The 16899-nt window shown below is 41.8% G+C and overlaps 1 protein-coding gene across 7 annotated transcripts in view; it reads right to left on the reverse strand.

Moving 5' to 3' along the window:
* Positions 1 to 16899, reverse strand: part of insc (INSC spindle orientation adaptor protein) — a 114723-nt gene that overhangs the window by 91016 nt on the left and 6808 nt on the right. The window contains exon 2 of one of the 7 annotated variants that reach the window (XM_079859550.1): positions 11435 to 11630. The exons of the other annotated variants lie outside the window; for them this stretch is intronic. The gene's annotated coding sequence lies outside the window, so the exon portion shown is untranslated. The remainder of the gene's footprint in view (positions 1 to 11434; positions 11631 to 16899) is intronic. 7 annotated transcript variants of the gene reach the window in all.

Genomic DNA, 16899 nt, shown 5'->3' on the forward strand with positions numbered 1-16899 from the left:
GAGCCAAACTTGTCAGCCGCAGAACAGAAGATGGACTAAGAGAACCGACTTCAGGCTCACAGAATGTTTAGTGACTGTGCTTTGCGGGACATTACTGTTACACAAAGACTAATCAACACAAACCTCACAGAAGACCACCTCACCATTCAGTTACTGACATGCTTTTGTCTTTCTTTGTATGAAATGCATCAAAGTGTCATGACAATTTAGTCTCATGTAATTCCACAAAGTTAGTCAGATTACAGAAGCAATCAAAGCCTATATTCCATGTGCTATAGAAGTTCTGCTTCAGACGGGATAGTTTCCACTGAACGCTCCCTGTGCTGCGTGTTCCTCGAGAGCTCTCATTAAACCACTACAACCTGAAGAACACGAGTCAAGCACGTCATGACCAGCCACGCTCGACGAGTGCCGTGTCAAGAGCCACTGGAAATGATCTCACCATTTCACTATAAGAGCCAATTTCACTGGAATCAAGTGATTTGATATCGTGATGACTGAAGGTGGGCATACACTGAAGCTGGACATACACTGTGTGATTCACATCTGGAATCTCAAGAAGATTCAGTTGAGTCTCTGTACTCAAATAATATTTGCAATCCAAAACAACATTTGTGATGAAAGCTGTACATTTCTATAGATATACAGCAGACTTAAGCACTCCAGAATCTGAGTCTATTCTAATTTATCGTAGCCGCACCAAATCAATGATGCTCTCATCATATTACTCTCAGAAACACAAGCAGAGTTAGAGGAGTTAGAGGAGTTAGAGGAGGTAGAGGAGGTAGAGGAGTTAGAGGAGTTAGAGGAGGTAGAGGAGTTGGAGGAGGTAGAGGAGTTAGAGGAGTTAGAGGAGGTAGAGGAGTTAGAGGAGTTAGAGGAGGTAGAGGAGGTAGAGGAGTTAGAGGAGTTAGAGGAGGTAGATGAGGTAGAGGAGTTAGAGGAGTTAGAGGAGGTAGAGGAGTTAGAGGAGGTAGAGGAGTTAGAGGAGTTAGAGAAGTTAGAGGAGGTAGAGGAGGTAGAGGAGTTAGAGGAGTTAGAGGAGGTAGAGGAGTTAGAGGAGTTAGAGGAGTTAGAGGAGGTAGAGGAGGTAGAGGAGTTAGAGGAGGTAGAGGAGTTAGAGGAGTTAGAGGAGGTAGAGGAGGTAGAGGAGTTAGAGGAGGTAGAGGAGTTAGATGAGTTAGAGGAGGTAGAGGAGGTAGAGGAGTTAGAGGAGTTAGAGGAGGTAGAGGAGTTAGAGGAGTTAGAGGAGGTAGAGGAGGTAGAGGAGTTAGAGGAGGTAGAGGAGTTAGAGGAGGTAGAGGAGTTAGATGAGTTAGAGGAGGTAGAGGAGTTAGAGGAGTTAGAGGAGGTAGAGGAGTTAGAGGAGGTAGAGGAGGTAGAGGAGTTAGAGGAGGTAGAGGAGTTAGAGGAGTTAGAGGAGGTAGAGGAGGTAGAGGAGTTAGAGGAGTTAGAGGAGGTAGAGGAGTTAGAGGAGGTAGAGGAGTTAGATGAGTTAGAGGAGGTAGAGGAGTTAGAGGAGGTAGAGGAGTTAGAGGAGGTAGAGGAGTTAGAGGAGGTAGAGGAGTTAGAGGAGTTAGAGGAGTTAGAGGAGGTAGAGGAGTTAGAGGAGGTAGAGGAGTTAGAGGAGTTAGAGGAGGTAGAGGAGGTAGAGGAGTTAGAGGAGGTAGAGGAGGTAGAGGAGTTAGAGGAGGTAGAGGAGGTAGAGGAGTTAGAGGAGGTAGAGGAGTTAGATGAGTTAGAGGAGGTAGAGGAGTTAGAGGAGGTAGAGGAGTTAGAGGAGGTAGAGGAGTTAGAGGAGTTAGAGGAGGTAGAGGAGTTAGAGGAGGTAGAGGAGTTAGATGAGTTAGAGGAGGTAGAGGAGGTAGAGGAGGTAGAGGAGGTAGAGGAGGTAGAGGAGTTAGAGGAGGTAGAGGAGTTAGAGGAGTTAGAGGAGTTAGAGGAGGTAGAGGAGGTAGAGGAGGTAGAGGAGTTAGATGAGTTAGATGAGTTAGAGGAGTTAGAGGAGTTAGAGGAGTTAGAGGAGTTAGAGGAGTGCTCAGGTGTTCAGCACATGCCAGGTCCACTCACTCTCAGCCAGATCCAGAATGCAGAACAGATGTCAGCTGGTTTTCCACAGAAATGAAGAGTTTCTTCTACGGACTAACCGCAGTAGCTGACAGACCTGGAAGACTTTTGAGTCATTAGAGACAGATATCTTTTAACCCTCCTAAACTTTTCAGAAACGGGTCACTCACTGGCTGTTAGTCGGGATCAGTGCGAGGAACCTTTCATTTTTAATCAAACGATATAAAACTAATTTCCCTGAAGTCATGATCATAGAAATTATGCTCTTTGAGGATTTTAGGCCTTTTAGATCTTATTTTTGTGTAAATTTCTCTATTTCACCATCATTTATATAAACAATATGCAACATTTTGTACATTCACTCCAGTAAAAATCTACACTTCCATAAGTTGAAAGATAAAGAAAATATGAGAATGTATTTTGGCCAGGAATAAAAAATAACATGACTTCATGATAGCACAAGAATTTTAGATGTTATGACTAGAAAATATACATCTGGATAGTTATTTAGAGATTATTTTAACAATTTCTCAGAGTTTGCTATTATATATAATTTTGAAACCATTCAAGTCAGTCAAAAATTACCAAAAAGCTTATTATGGATAAATCATTTTTTAAATATTTTTTTATTGAATTATCTCGATTTTGACACGATTGTTTGTAAATCACCTTAAAGATGTGCATTACAAATAAACTTATAGCATTAAACAACATGATACTTCCTCACATAGTGAAGATATTTAGTGTGTTTCACATTTCACTCACCGAGCTCAAAGCGAGTGTTTTCTCTCTCAGTCCACTGAGGGAATATCTCCATCATAAGAGCTTGGATCAGTATACATCTCATCTGTCACAGAGATGTTGAACCCATAAAGAGGAGCGTGATGAAGGAGCGGGCGAGTGCTCATGATCTAAACCAGCGGATACTGGGAGTGAACGTCCACAGCCGCTCTCAATCCCACAGACACACAACGACATTTACATTTACAGTTATGCACATGGCAGTCGCTTTTATCCAAAGCGACTTACATTGTATTACAAGGTACACATTTACACTCATATCATTTCTTGCTTTCCCTGGGAATCAAACCCATGACCTTGGCGTTGCAAGCGCTAACGCTCTACTGTTTGAGCAACGATCGCACGAACTGATACTAGTCTTAGGCATAGAGGAAGACTATTCCACAATAGAAAGAGCCCGGTCACCCCTCGTCTTAAGTCTAGACCTCGGAACCATCTGCAGTCTTTGTTGAGATGACTACAATAATCTAGCAGAGTTATTTCATTTCAAAAGATCAGAGAGATATTTTGGAGCTAATCCGTTCATGGCTTTAAAAACAAAAGCAGAATTTTAAAATCAATTCTGTAACAAACCGGCAGCTAGTGCAAAAACCAATGTGGTATTGGGTAAATATGATTAAATGTCCTTGTGCCAGTCAAAAGCCTAGCTGCTGCATTCTGAACATCTGAAGACGACTAATATTGGATTGACTCATTCCAATATAAAGAGAATTACAATAATCAAGTCTAGATGAGATGAACGAAAGGATCACTCTCTCAAACTCTGCAAATGCTAAGAAACTCTTAGCCTTAGATAATAATATTAATTTAAAAAAAATAGATTTAACTACAGCATTTATCGGTTTATCAAAAATCACAAAAATATGTCAAAAATAACACCTAAGTTTTTCACAGTGTTTTACATAGGGGACCAAATCTCCCAGGTGGCCATTGGGAGTAGCAGAGACTCCTGAGGGCCCAAACCAATGACCTCAGTTTTGCTCTCGTTTAGATGTAAGGAAAACCAGGACTTAATATCAGACAAGCATGCTGATAAAGAGCTTAGGAAAATACACTCACCTAAAGGATTATTAGGAACACCATACTAATACTGTGTTTGACCCCCTTTCGCCTTCAGAACTGCCTTAATTCTACGTGGCATTGATTCAACAAGGTGCTGAAAGCATTCTTTAGAAATGTTGGCCCATATTGATAGGATAGCATCTTGCAGTTGATGGAGATTTGTGGGATGCACATCCAGGGCACGAAGCTCCCGTTCCACCACATCCCAAAGATGCTCTATTGGGTTGAGATCTGGTGACTGTGGGGGCCATTTTAGTACAGTGAACTCATTGTCATGTTCAAGAAACCAATTTGAAATGATTCGAGCTTTGTGACATGGTGCATTATCCTGCTGGAAGTAGCCATCAGAGGATGGGTACATGGTGGTCATAAAGGGATGGACATGGTCAGAAACAATGCTCAGGTAGGCCGTGGCATTTAAACGATGCCCAATTGGCACTAAGGGGCCTAAAGTGTGCCAAGAAAACATCCCCCACACCATTACACCACCACCAGCAGCCTGCACAGTGGTAACAAGGCATGATGGATACATGTTCTCATTCTGTTTACGCCAAATTCTGACTCTACCATCTGAATGTCTCAACAGAAATCGAGACTCATCAGACCAGGCAACATTTTTCCAGTCTTCAACTGTCCAATTTTGGTGAGCTCGTGCAAATTGTAGCCTCTATTTCCTATTTGTAGTGGAGATGAGTGGTACCCGGTGGGGTCTTCTGCTGTTGTAGCCCATCCGCCTCAAGGTTGTGCGTGTTGTGGCTTCACAAATGCTTTGCTGCATACCTCGGTTGTAACGAGTGGTTATTTCAGTCAAAGTTGCTCTTCTATCAGCTTGAATCAGTCGGCCCATTCTCCTCTGACCTCTAGCATCAACAAGGCATTTTCGCCCACAGGACTGCCGCATACTGGATGTTTTTCCCTTTTCACACCATTCTTTGTAAACCCTAGAAATGGTTGTGCGTGAAAACCCCAGTAACTGAGCAGATTGTGAAATACTCAGACCGGCCCGTCTGGCACCAACAACCATGCCACGCTCAAAATTGCTTAAATCACCTTTCTTTCCCATTCTGACATTCAGTTTGGAGTTCAGGAGATTGTCTTGACCAGGACCACACCCCTAAATGCATTGAAGCAACTGCCATGTGATTGGTTGATTAGATAATTGCATTAATGAGAAATTGAACAGGTGTTCCTAATAATCCTTTAGGTGAGTGTACTTTTTTGTATCTTTTCTTTAGGGGCAAATAAATGTGGGATAGGGTTAGGGATAGTCCCCAAAGGTTAGGGATAGGGATAGGGATAGGGTTGGGGATAGTCCCCAAAGGGAGCGCATACAACGAGAACAGAGCAGGGCCAGTACAGAGCCCTGAGGTACTCATAACCCAAAGCCGAATCAGAAGAAGAGAACCCGTCAAGACAAACAGAAGATGTTCTAGCATTCAGATTCAAACCAATTTAGAGTGCATCATTCAATACCCACACACTGTTCTAGTCGTGAGATCATAATTGTGTGGTCCACTTTATCAAAGGCAGCACTTAAAAAAAAGAGTAAGAGTCTCACAGAATCCCCTGAGTCAACAGACAATAAAATATCATAAAATCTTTTAATAAAGCAGTACAGTATAAAATAACAGTCCATAAAGCTGACTCGGGACTGTGATATGTTCTAAACCCAGACTGGGATTCTTCAAAAACACTATTTAACTCCAAATGACTCTGCTGTTTTTCCAATACAACTTTCTCTAAGATTTAAGAAATAAAAGGTAAATTTGGTCTAGAATTGGAAAGTATGGTTAGGGCCAAGATTTTTTTTTTTTTTATTTTTTTTTACGGTTGCATGTTTTATTTAGGAACAACCCCTGTGAGAAGGGACTTATTTATTATAGCTAAAATGCTAGTCCCAGCAACATCAAACATCTGGAGCAAAAAAACATGTGGGAAAAATGTCGTGCAGTTAGGGTTAGGTTAAGTTAATAATGTCTTTAAGTGAATTGAAAGAAACTGTCTGAAATTTCTTAAAGGATGAAACACCCCTAGTGGAAAAAAGTATACTTTATTGTATTTAAAATATATTCCTTTTTATCAATAGTACATTGCAAATACACTAACAAAAATGTTTTACTATCTTTAAATATATTTAAAGTAAATTAAAGCATCATGCTTTTACCTATTTTCACAATACAACTTTTAACACACTTTAAAATAATTGTAATTTAGTATATTTTCTAAAAAATATATATTTTATGAAGTAAAAATTCTGTTTTTTTTTTTTTTTTTTTTTTTTTTAAGTGTATTTATTTGCAATTGAAATTAAAGAAAAAATATTTTGGGTTTATTTTTAACTATGTGCTAAAATTGTAACAATTGAAAGTATACTTTCAAAATACATTATTAAATATCCTGAAGTTGTAGTATATTTTAAGTTAAATATTAGAGTAATTTAGAGTAATTCTTCATGCTTGGAATTCACTTCATTACTTGGACATAAATTGCTTTCAGAGAGTATTATTGCATATTATGCATAAATGCATTGAAAGCCCATTTAAAACATATTTAAATAAAGTGTATGCAATGTATAGCTAAGTAATATTTGTTTATTAATGTGCATTTGTTATTGAAGACCAAGTGTGCAATTTGTAGTATTTGGAATAAGCCAAAGGTATTACTGAGCCATATATACGTTTTACTCAAATATAATACACTTGATTGTATGTTTCAACACTCGCAATGAATTTGTAATGTACTTGTAACACAAATAAAGTACACTTTTAATATCACTAATCAAGCATTTAATTAGTCCCTACACAGGCATATATAGGCTACTTAAAGTATAGTACGTATACTTGAAGTTGTTCTAATTTAGCACACAAAAGTACACTAAATACATTTAAAGTTATGCTCAAATATACTTAGTACACAATTAGCACACTTCAAGTTAAGTAATCATTAACACTCTTGAAGTATACTGAATTAGTCTGGCTGCAAGTATATTTAGCATATGTTTTTATCCACCAGGGACAGAGAGAAAGAACAGATGATAAACCAGATAAACAAGAGACAATAGAGACGAACAGGGCTTCGGCGAACAATGAAGTATTCTTAGAGTGAACTCTCCATTTTGATTGGCTGACAGATAATCCCAGGGTGTTGATTAATGAATGGTCAGTAACTCCACAGCAGGTTTGTTTCTAATCAGGATGCTTAAACAGTGGCATAAAGTACAGTGTGAAAATAGTTTTAAGATTACCATTATATAAGCGTGTGTGTGGTAACTGCGGTATAAGTGTAATAAATCCCCAGGTCTGACGGCCACGAGTGAGCCGCTGCTTTCAGAAGCCCTGCTGTCCCGGTGTGTGTTCATCAGGTGCCGGCTCACTCCCAGTGTTACATAACCACTGCATCCATCATTACTAATCACCAGTATAAACACTTCCTCACTGTTATTTGCTCATGAGTGCATGTGCTCAATCGCCAGTGACAGGACCAAACAGCAAATAATGAAAACTAAACAAAGCGTGGGTGTGTCAGAGCTGAATCTGAAGACTTCAGATGCTCATACACTCATACACTCTCATTCTGACCCCACGATCCACTGCTCTCAATCTTTATATCTGGGTATTCACACACCTCATATATTATATATATATATATAATTAATAATATTAGCCTTCATGTTTTGGGAGTCTTGAGTTGGGATGCAGCCGTAAATTTACTTTCATTAACACAAACAGTAACATCTGTAAAATTTTAACAACCTAATTTTTAAAGGGTAAAATTTAAATATTCTTATTGAGTCAGAACTCTACTCTTTTTAAATGTAACCATTGGTGTCTGTAATTTGCCCTATATTTCATTTCTCCTTTAATATTTAATACATGCCTATATTAATAATATAATAAAATTCGATATGAATATCACACATCTCTGCCACAATAGCATGTTTACAGTCAGTGCTACTACAGTAAATGCATGGTAAATGTTTGTGATGTGAACTGAAAAGTATTCTATCGGGATTGTTGGCACTGTTTTCCATGTCAGTGCTGTTTCATCCGTCTTTAAACTAGTTTAAATCACAGAACGCAGAACTGGATCTCACTGTGCGGTTCAGTGGTCACGTGATCGAGACCGGTCAGTGAGTAAACGCACTTGTTCTGAGCTCGCGCTATCTTTCGGGCAGAGATAATAAATGCTCCGTGTGCGGCATGTTTCAATGACACAAGTAGCGCTGTTTCGTTCAGCTTTCGGCGCGTTTAATGTTTCTCATAAGCAACAGAAATGTGCTTATCAGTTATCAAATTTTGTTTCACTCACGGTTTACTGCAACAGCTGGCCTAAGATCCAGTGCTGTCACCTCGCGTTGACACTGTATGGCGAGCCACATGTGTGAAGCCTCCTTTATCTCCTGTCCTTGTTGAACCTCACCCAGACAGATTTCATGTTTCATAAACACAATAGAATCCACAATTAAATCCATTCATTAAAATATTCATTGACTAAATAAGGATTCATTAACATTTGTTAATGCTTGCAATTTAATGGCCAAAAGGATACTGGGCCCTATTTTAACGCTCTAAGTTGACTTACGGCGTCCAAATCCACTTTTGCTAGTGTAACGATGGGAAAAATGGTCGGTGCTCCCGGCACATGGTCTAAAAGGCTTGTCCCTATTCTCATAATGAGTATTGGGTGTGTTTTGGGATTTACGTGATTCACTATTCACTATTTACATGACGGACTTTGATAGTGGAAAGACCGAACACGTCTCCAGAGCGCAAACGGATCTGGGCTGCGTTCTCCGAAACTACCTTAACGCTACGTCGTTCTTAAGTTGTACCTTAAGAAGTACCTTATCGTTAATACGTGGTTTCCGAAACCTTCTTAGTTAAGTATACCTTCTGTAAGTCATACGTTCGTAAGGTTGGTCTGGAGCGCTCTTAGCTATACCTTATCGCTGCTGACGGTTCATACCGCTAGTGGCCACCACTACGCAAAAAACTTTTTTACATCGCAGTTTAATTACACATAGAACATTTTGTATGAACATTTAATATAATTTCTGATTTAGTATTACAATTACATTTTTACTTTACTTTAAAATTTTACACATAAAATACTTAAGTTGTTATAGCCTACACCCAGTGTATGGAAGTGTTTTCATTAATAAAGTTTCCATACACTAATGGTTGTTAGCTTTTTTAATTACTATCCTAAGGCACATCAGCTGGCGAACCATTTGACAGAAAAGGCTTAGGAGTCTATATAAAGAAAGATGAGTTTACACAAACTTTATAGCTATGGCAGCGAGACAGCGAGTACTTGTTTTAAATCAAAGACGGCGCCGTCCGCGGAGCCAGTTAGTGTATGTCAACTACATGGCTGGTGGATAATCAGCATACGTTGTGGAGAACATTAACACACTTATGGCCGTGAGGGTTTGGGATTGCACACTTGCTAAATTATAAACACATACTCATATTTATTTCTGCATGTACATATTTCAATGAGCCCTGATAAATGCAGTTTGTACTATTTCTAAAACGCTTCTTTATAAAGAACATTGTTTTCTCAATACTTTACCTATTCCGCTGTGAAGGAAAGAGCGCACAATCGATCATCGAGGCATCGATATCAACCTATTCAGCGCCTCCACCATGGACAGCGCCTGCTAAGGTCGAACTTAAGAAGGTTTACCTTAAGCAACATCCTAAGGTATAGTTCGGAGAACACACGTAGGAAAGGTATACCTGTAGTTAAGGTGTACCTTTTGAGTCTTTGTAGCGCGCTAAGAGACAACGTTATCGGAGAACGCAGCCCTGCTCATGCGCGAGGTCAAAGTGAGCAACAGAACATCTACGGGACAAGCCGGATTCACCATATCTTTATGCACACAATAATAATCTTTTACATTGTAATAATTTTATTTTAAATATTTGGCATGTTTGTGTGCTGCTCTGCGTCCCTGTGTGTTTAATACGCAGAATGTGTGTTTAATAAGCAGAGTGTGTGTGTAATAAGCAGAGTGTGTGTGTAATAAGCAGAGTGTGTGTGTAATAAGCAGAGTGTGTGTGTAATAAGCAGAGTGTGTTTAATAAGCAGAGTGTGTGTGTAATAAGCAGAGTGTGTGTGTAATAAGCAGAGTGTGTGTGTAATAAGCAGAGTGTGTTTAATAAGCAGAGTGTGTGTGTAATAAGCAGAGTGTGTGTGTAATAAGCAGAGTGTGTGTGTAATAAGCAGAGTGTGTAATAAGCAGAGTGTGTTTAATAAGCAGAGTGTGTGTGTAATAAGCAGAGTGTGTGTGTAATAAGCAGAGTGTACGCGTGTTGTGGACCCGCCTATAGGCGCACATTTACTAACACGCTCTTTAAATAACAAAAAAATATATATTGCGCAGTCTATCTCTGTTCCTCAAAATAGCAACGCTCCAACAGTGCGCCTGAACACACTCGTTCTCAGACCAGCAGCTCATGGGCCACAAATGAGTGAAAAAGCATTTCTTTTTAAACAACGTGGCGCAGGACGTGAAAATGATAACTGCGTCGGGCTGAAACTAGCAAAACACACTTGGCGCTGCATTGCGCCGGGTGTAAGATAGGGCCCACAGTCTGTAAAGTTGTTCATACGTAAATTTAGGTTTTAGTTGCTGGCAATACATCAAAATAGTATGTTTCAGTGTGTGTAGAAACATAAGTAAATGTGTAGTAGAACAAGATTTTACCTAAAAAACAAACATACGAATAATGAATAATGTGTCTGTATAATATAATGCTTTGTAAATAATGAAATGGACGTCAGAGTGGGTCATCGTATTGGCATGTCTGGTATATGCTAAATATCAGAGTTTCTGTAATGAGCAAAAGGTGATCAAAAGGGCAGGACTGGTACACTTGATTCCAGTTCGCATGGATACGCAGAAACGGCTTAAAAATCTGTATTATGCTGCCGGACAAGTAATTTGTCAGTTTGTAAAGAAAGACTACACGCCTGCACTCATATGTAACCCCTCCACCTGGGTCCTCCTCGCCCCGCTCTGTGCGGGCCTCGAACCCGGGGCTCCGGCGGGAGAGCCAGGCGCTCTGACGAGGCTAAAGACTGCAGCCTCCAGCGTCTGTCCGGCCAAAACTAACTTTATCTGGACAATAACTTTAAATAAGCTGCTGTAAAGCCAAAACAATCTCTGTTACTGTAATCTCCTGTTATCACTGTAAAGCTGCTTTCAAACAATCTATATTAAAAGCTCTATATAAACGAAGGTGACTTGACTTGATGATATCCATGATGACTCTAGACACTGAATAAAAGTCCACCTGACATCACTTCCTGACCTCACCACAGCATTATACACACAAAACTCCAATAATACTCTCCATCAGTGCATCAGTCTAATACACCACTGTCCATACAGTAATCTCACAGTGTCAGACGTGTTCCTCATCTTCACACAGATGGACAGAGGGATGTATTCAGCAGAGGAGCAGATACCGACAGACAGAAATAATGTGTGTCTTACCTTACAAACTGACTAAAAGTCTTGCGTAGGCTCAGATGACGGGAGGTGGTTTCTGTCAGGAGCTAACGCCACAGCTAATGCCACCGCTAACGTCTTCAGGAGCTCAGCGAACATCTTCAGCGTTAGAGACGCTCGTGTCCAATGGAGCGGTGAGACTCCCAGCAGACGGCAGGCAGGAGACACACACCTCCAGCCTCTTAATAATGAATGAAGTGTAACTAGACTCTCAGATGCACATCATCACTGCTGCCATGATAACACACAACCTTCCCTACCACACACACACACACACACTATCATAATATCCTTTAGTGTTCATTTAGAACTATATGCCAACCAAGCGATCACTAAAAATAAAAAGCTCTGCATCTTCACTGAGGAGAAACCCTGCTGAGATCAGGCCCTTCCAGCTGAGCAAAGCTCTGAGACACACACTGTGTTCAACATGAGGAGGATCTGTGTTACTGAAGACACACACTGTGTTCAACATGAGGAGGATCTGTGTTACTGTGCTTTGGTATAACACTACTTCTGAATGTATCGATATCAATGAGGATATTTATGCATCTTCTGTATGAAGACACTAAAGTGTGTATGTGTTTCCATTACAGTATTGTCATCTTTAGATCTCTTTGTTTGTCCTACAGGAAGTCGGATCCCTGTAACCTGTTTCTGTGTGTTGTGTGAGAGTGTGTGTGAGGCCACAGGTCCTGTCCACACACTCCTGGAGAGGCTGATCAGAGCACCTGAAGACTCCCTGTGGGACGTCCTTCACACACACGCCGAAGGGTTTGCGTCACGCTCTCCAGCAGCCGGTGATACCCAAACACACCTGCCCTCTTCATCTCCAGACGAGGGCCGCTTCACTCCCATCATACTCACACCATCATACACACACATCGCTTGTGATGCACACTGGAGGCTCTCTGCTAGATAAATACTTTTACACACATCCACGAGAGTCTGGTTCCGCTGGCAGGATCACGAGGGAGCAGTGCTGACGCTGAACACAGCAGCTGTGTGAGTCCGGGTCTCCTGGACCGGCTTCAGCTTCAGACACGCAGCGGCTCTCGTGCAGTCTGAAGAGCTGGTATTGTTCAAACAGATTCTTACCATCGTTCATCTGACACACAAGTCAATGCAAACAAAACGCTGCGTCCCCAGGCCTCAGCTGTGTGAGAGAGAGCCATGAACAGTGGGAGGAGTCAGGGATGGAGTTGAGGCGATCTGTCAGTCACTTCACGTTCCTGCGATGAAGACGAACACAAGCGACCTGTGATAACAACAGCGAGAACAGCAGACGACCAGCGGAAATACCACAGCTGTGCGAGTCCTGATCTAGACACGCTGCTGAGTGCTGATTCCGCTTCTACACTCGACCCATGGGAAGATGCTGCTGAGATGCAGAACTGGACAGCACAGTTAGCTAGAGGACACTATGAGCAAGAACTGTGTGTGCTCCTGAACACAGGCTCATCACTGACACACATCTCCGCAGGATCCTGATGCAGTAGCACACAGGGGTATAAGCTCCATCCACCATAACAGCAGTCCAGAAGACTCCAGAGGGGCAATGAAGGCCGTCCGAAGTGAAGCCATGCGTTACTGTAGACAAATATCCATATTTAAAACTTTATATTATATAATCACTGACTTCCAGCCTGACCCAGCTCCTCGTGACCTCTGATCTCAAGCATGACCCAGCTCCTCGTGACCTCTGACCCCACGCCTGACCCAGCTCCTCGTGACCTCTGACCCCATGCATGACCCAGCTCCTCGTGACCTCTGACCCCACGCCTGACCCAGCTCCTCGTGACCTCTGATCTCAAGCATGACCCAGCTCCTCGTGACCTCTGACCCCACGCCTGACCCAGCTCCTCGTGACCTCTGACCCCATGCATGACCCAGCTCCTCGTGACCTCTGACCCCACGCCTGACCCAGCTCCTCGTGACCTCTGATCTCAAGCATGACCCAGCTCCTCGTGACCTCTGACCCCACGCCTGACCCAGCTCCTCGTGACCTCTGGCCCCACGCCTGACCCAGCTCCTCGTGACCTCTGACCCCACGCATGACCCAGCTCCTCGTGACCTCTGACCCCACGCCTGACCCAGCTCCTCGTGACCTCTGATCTCAAGCATGACCCAGCTCCTCGTGACCTCTGACCCCCACGCCTGACCCAGCTCCTCGTGACCTCTGAACCCACGCATGACCCAGCTCCTCGTGACCTCTGAACCCACGCATGACCCAGCTCCTCATGACCTCTGACCCCACGCATGACCCAGCTCCTCATGACCTCTGACCCCACGCATGACCCAGCTCCTCGTGACCTCTGACCCCACGCATGACCCAGCTCCTCGTGACCTCTGACCCCACGCCTGACCCAGCTCCTCGTAACCTCTGATCTCAAGCATGACCCAGCTCCTCGTGACCTCTGACCCCATGCATGACCCAGCTCCTCTTCTCTTACATTGAAATCCTCCCACATTTCTCTGTAAAAATGTTCTTTTTAGACTTCTAATTCGTGACCGGTGTTTTGTTCGGCGTCGGGTCAGAGGTCACTCTTCCACACATCATCATATTTTGAACATTAATGGAACAAACTATGTGAAAAAAGGAGAGTGCGTTTAGGTTCATGGAGTTAACTGTTATTGTTACTAACTTGTACCACACAAACATTTACTGACATTTCCATAGACACTCAAACATTCAGTACCGGCGTATTGACAGCACTAAAGCATAAACTATTTTTCATATATGAACAACTTTACAGATGTACATGTGTAAGAAAGCCTGTCAATAATATCTGAATCATATCAATGACATTATGTTTTTATCGCATTTATTAAACGCAGTTTACTTGTCTACTTTATGTGGCGGGACCTCAAGAGGAGAAAACTACCTCTACATATGCACGACTACGCCACCCTGTCTAACAGGGAAATATGAATATGAATAAATTTAACCACCTACAAAGGACACACAGGAATGTGGTTATCGAAGAAGGGCCTGAGACGTGGATACCACAAAATACAAAAGTTTTATTTAAATAGTGATCACAAGGACAAATGCTGGAGAGCAGGCGTCACACAAAGCACACAGGGCGAGCGCGCACGTGTTGATGAGAAAGTTTGTCACAGGAGAGAATCCGGATACAAAACAGCAGCGTCAAACAGCGTTTCCCCGCCGAACAGTCCTCCTCCATTTCATAACCAGTCGCACATCCACGTCACGCACACACAGAAGGATACCACCATGTCACAAAGCACAGGGATGCAGGAGAGGCATATGAATAGCTGCCGCCAACATCCCCCGGCAACGAACCATACGCCATAATGCTCAAGCGGAAGGGGTGAAACAAACCAGAAAGGGCGCGGTCCCCGGCAATGACGCACAGGCGTGACCACACCCACACGGTGACCACACCCACACAGTGACCACACCCACACAGTGCATTCAAATCCCTTTTATACACTCCCTCGCGGAATAATGGGACATTACATTACCCACACGCATTAAATTAATTAAACTCTGTACGTCCCACCACAATCATATGAAACGATAACATTTCGCTCTGTTGTGACTTTTGCTGCAAACTCATTTTGAAACATTTCGTAATGTTAAAGTATGATCATGTGCTGTGACTGACAATACAACCACACAATACACCAAAAACACAACATTCACAAAAGTCATCACTTTTATCTGTGTGCTGTAATCCAAATCTTTAGAATCCATATGATTGTGAGGAACAGATCCAAAGTCTAAACTTTAGTCATTTATTATCTATAAAATGCTTAAAGGAACAAGCCGACTAGCAGTGCTTCGCCTTCTGAGAATATAGTTCCCAGTATACGGTTAGAAGATGTCTGTGTGTGACCTTGTTATTTGTTCACGCTGTGACTATACAAATCACAACATGTAAATAGGAAAATGTTGGCGTTATTTTGTCACTTGTTGGGAGCAGTATGCTAGCTGGAGACGTTTACCTCCAGTGTTTGTGCTAAGCTAGGCTAGCGGTGGGTGCGTCAGACAGAGTTACAGCACGCACGGAGATGAGAAGGGTGTGTGTGGACTCATCTAACTCTGGGGGATACGGTGAATAAGATAAAGTCCCAAAAAGTCGAAGTGTTCCTTTAAAGGGCAATTATAAAAATATCTTTATGATATAAAAGTTTTGTAAATAGTTTGTTTTTAAGCAGTAAAAAATGTATAATGTTTACAATTAAATGTTGCCAAAACACCAACATATTGTACGTTTCAGCATCAATCCATACATACCAAACTAACTTTTGTATGTCTAAATGTTATTTTGTAAAGGGTTAGTTCATCCAGAAATGTAAAGTCTGTCATTAATTAGTAAGACCTCAGACCACAGATGAAGATCTTTCTGAAGAAATCTGAGAGTTTTCTGTCCCTCCGTTGACAGCTACAACTACCACTATCAAGGCCAAGAAAGGGTTAGACATCTAGGGCTGCAACAACTAATAGATCAAATCGATTATTATCAATAAATAATAAATCAATAATCAACAAAAATATCATCAACGAGTTTGATAATCGATTAGTCGCGTCTGCGCACTGTGCTCGGAAACAGTCGAGAATAACACTATTTGGACTAAATGCGAATGTAGAATAGCGGAGGACACAGGGTGAGATGCTGAGGGAAAGGTTCATGATCCAAGCAGTCTGAAACATGAACATGTGTTATATTTATAATCGCTTCAAACTAAACCATACGCGTGCGTGTGACAGACTGTGTGTGCTGTTTACTTCCTCTGACACGTGTTTTACCTCAGTGCATAGCATACATTTTATGGTTATATCCTTATCTGTAAAAGGGTTAGAAAGTCAGGTACCGGAGGGAACGATAAGAAAGCACCAACAACTAAACTAACGTTCGACTACGCCACCCGGTATATACCGGGAACTATCAGCCCCAAAACAGGGGGCGCACAGGTTCGGTACCAGAAATGGGTGAGCAGAGAGAACTAGGCCAGGGAGTACAAAAAGGAGGCAAAAAAATTTAAACCAATCAATACATTAACATTTCAAGGGCACAATATTCACATGTCGAAAACCAACAAAAGAAAAAAATCAAAGAAACAACACTTTACAAAACTACAAAATACAAAAATGATAAATACAAAACAACAGACACAAAAGAACTCTTTGGCCTTCAATTCACACACCACACTCAATACCCACACACACCCACTCTGGTGAGGTCAAGCCAAAGAAGCACTGCACTCAATGTGGACACCATTAACCAGCAGCCAAACCCCTCCCCTATACTCCTTCCCCACCCCTCCAATTACTGAGGAGAAAGGACAAAACAAACACTATGATTGGCTGGTACTAACCAGCCCAAATGAAGATCAGTCACAAAACAAAGGAAAAATACATAAACCAATATTCAAATTAATCATACTTTGTAACTCAAATTAAATTTTAAACCTACAAAATA

The sequence above is a fragment of the Squalius cephalus genome, assembly GCF_949319135.1.
Source record: "Squalius cephalus genome assembly, chromosome: 23".
NCBI classification, from domain to species: domain Eukaryota; kingdom Metazoa; phylum Chordata; class Actinopteri; order Cypriniformes; family Leuciscidae; genus Squalius; species Squalius cephalus.